This window comes from Helianthus annuus, chromosome 9 (assembly GCF_002127325.2).
Source record: "Helianthus annuus cultivar XRQ/B chromosome 9, HanXRQr2.0-SUNRISE, whole genome shotgun sequence".
NCBI classification, from domain to species: Eukaryota; Viridiplantae; Streptophyta; class Magnoliopsida; order Asterales; family Asteraceae; genus Helianthus; species Helianthus annuus.
Genome location: NC_035441.2, coordinates 178,967,791 through 178,970,824, shown reverse-complemented (window position 1 = coordinate 178,970,824; position 3,034 = coordinate 178,967,791). Strand labels below are relative to the sequence as shown.

At 43.9% G+C, this 3,034-nt stretch overlaps 1 long non-coding RNA gene across 1 annotated transcript; it reads right to left on the bottom strand.

The window, feature by feature from the left end:
- Nucleotides 1-1,785, bottom strand: LOC110881920. The gene is made up of 3 exons (XR_002559942.2): nt 1,261-1,785; nt 314-388; nt 1-214 (listed from the first exon to the last, which is right to left on the bottom strand). It is a non-coding gene; the product is annotated as an uncharacterized LOC110881920 (long non-coding RNA).
- Between the last annotated feature and the right edge of the window lie 1,249 nt (nt 1,786-3,034).

Genomic DNA, 3,034 nt, shown 5'->3' with positions numbered 1-3,034 from the left:
AAAAGCATTTGTAATATTACTTCGACTATATTGAAGATGTAATGAAACAAAAGAAAAAAAAGATGCAAAGTTAAAGGTCGTTGATACCGACAAACTTGTAATGTTACTTTGACTATATTGAAGATGTAATGAAACAAAAGAAAAAAGGATGCAAAGTTAAAGGTCGTTGATACCGACAAACATTCAACGGAGTTAAGCCAAGAGCGAGCATCACCTGCAACTCTTCAAGACAAAGCACCAACGGTGAAACGCAATTTTATATCTAACATAAAATGTGTAAGAACATAAAAATAAGTGATCAATGAACACTGACCAGGTAAATCTAAATCGGAATCATGCACTTTCTTTGGCTTCTTGTACCCACATAGGTGTAGATTAGATTGTTCTCCTTCCAAAAAAAAAAAACATAATAATTTCTCTCTCAGTAAATTGGAATTCCCTCTTCTATTGAAGTTATTCAGATATTTTGATTTAACTATTACTACTACACATGGTGATGTTTTAAATTAATCTGTAAAGCAATAAGCAGTAAAAGAAATGCTACCAACCATATGACCATTGTCCGGTGGTCTCCTCTCAATTGGGATCTTCTGCAACTAAGGGGATACGGTGTGGGTGCGGTAAACGATCGGTGAAAGGGTTTGCCGATCGGTGTACACCACCACCAACCAATGTTGCCGCACGGTTTCATTCCCAATCGGTGTTCCATTGCCGAAGCGGTGAAATGAGGGAAGGAGAGAGTGTGTGTGGGGGGAGTGGGGTCCATGCCATTTTTAACCAATCACACCTTTTTTCTTTTTTTTTTTATAAAAAGTTTACCACTTTACCAAGTGTCTAACCATTGCCAACACTTTTCAGCAAAGTTTAAACTTTTTCTCCTCTCTGACGTGGCACTCTCTGATTGGTCCATTTTAAAGTTTACCACTTTCACCTGTTTAACCACTCCCTACACCCTAATGTTTTATCTCCACTAAGCCTTAACTGAAAAACGAAAAACCCAAAAATCTAAGCAGTAGACAACCAATAAAAACGTAAATAAAGAACCAAAATACCCAAAATTGTAAAAATATGAGTTTGATAATAGAAATCAATAACCTGAGATAGTAACCTATCCAAGAACATTAACGACCTGAAATAAACAGAAAAAAAGGTGGAAGCGATGAAACCCTAACGACCAAATCCGTCGTTTGAACTGATGATTGTGGTCCCCAAATCGCGATTTATGCTACCAATGACTGTTTTGAATCAAGAGTTGCGTACCTTGTGATCGATTTCAGAAATGTTGTGGCGCCAGGGTGTGTTAAGCGACGACAGAGTGTAGAACGGAGGCGGCGCCGGTGTCCGACTCAAACAACAGCGACAACGAGTAGAGGGGAAGGGCTTACCGGCAGCAGTTGTGTGAAGGCGTGAAGCAAACCATTAATACCGTCATTAAGCTTCGATAACCACCCACGATGTCGACGAAAAAAAGAGACGGAGTTAAAATGCTTGGTTGCTCTATGTGGTTTGCAAAAATTGCAAAATTGCAGACTTGGTCTTAGACTATGGAGTATGGGGTTTGGGTTGGGGGAAAACGTCCAAGCCACCACCCTGGGTGGGCTTGGGTTGGGGCGTGGCCCTTGGGGCTTGGGTTTCAAGCCGGGCGTGGGGAGATCTTGACATCCTAGCTGGCGGCCTCCTATTCGCTAACCCAACCATGTCATAGCTGACCCGCCATGTCATAGCGGGCCATTTGAAAATTTGAATTTTAAATTCCAACCGTTTGGCCAAGCCAAGCGGTCACCCCAACCCCAACATCCCCTATAAATGTAACCCCCAACCCCACCGGCTACCCCATTCCAAACCCGTCACTATCCACCGCTACCCACTTCCAAACCCGTCACTATCCACCGCTACCCCACCGGCTGACCACCCCCAACCCGAAGAAGAAGATGGCATCTTGGACTCACGAGGAAGAATTGACTCTCGTCACAAGCGTCGTTGACGCTATGAAGGGTCGGCAACCCGACCAAACGCGATATTGGCCGGAAGCATTCGCAAGCTACAAACATAACGTCCGCCACAACCTCAACGCGTGCCAACATAAATGACGCGAGCTACGGCCCAAGCTCGATCGTTTCAAGGCTTACTACGAAGCCGTTCCGAGCGGCGATTTAAGCCACGAGGACCGGGTGGCGGTGACGAACATTGAATTTCTAGGCAAAGAGCGAAAGGCGTTCGACAAGATCGCCCTTTTTGAAATTCACCTAATGCTCTAAGTTTTTTATTTTGTAATTTTTAGGTATTATGTAATTTTTAAGATTATGTAATTTTTAAAAATCTAATGAAATTGTAGGTTTTTTTTTTTAAAATGTTGTTTGAATTTTGTAAAGTTTTTGTAATTTTTTTTTAACAAGCTGTCACGCGGTGCACCCAACCCAAGCCCCGCCATACCCCACAGACACGTCACTAGCCGGTGGGGGGACTCCAATTCCAGGTGTCAACTCATGCCCCAACCCAAGCCCCACCATACCCCACGGTCTTAGTGGTTTACTAATTACACGCGTGGTACCAAAATTTGTCAAAAATGAACTCACTTGGTCCCCAGCCCTAACATCAGTTAAATATCTCTGTTAAAACATCCCATGTGCTTAGCACATGAGAGTAATTTGGTCCTTTCAGTCCAGCCTATTATAAAAAGAGTTAGAGTAAACTGCAATTTTACCCCCTGATGTTAGGGGTGATTGGCACCCTTACCCCCCTAACGAAATAATTGCAAGTTTACCCCCCACTGTTCACTGTTATGTCGCAACCTTACCCCCCCGACCTCAAAAATGACTATAATGCCCTTACATATTACCCCCTGTGTTTTGTGTAGTCTGTGATATTACCCCCTGCCACCACTGCCACCGCCATTCACCACCACAACCACCACTGCCAGCTCCAGCCACCACCACAACTTAATATCCCTTTCATGTATAACACCACCACTACTTCCGTCACCGGGAACCTGCAACTCCGGTCATCTTCTCCAACGACTGCCACCTCCAGCCAC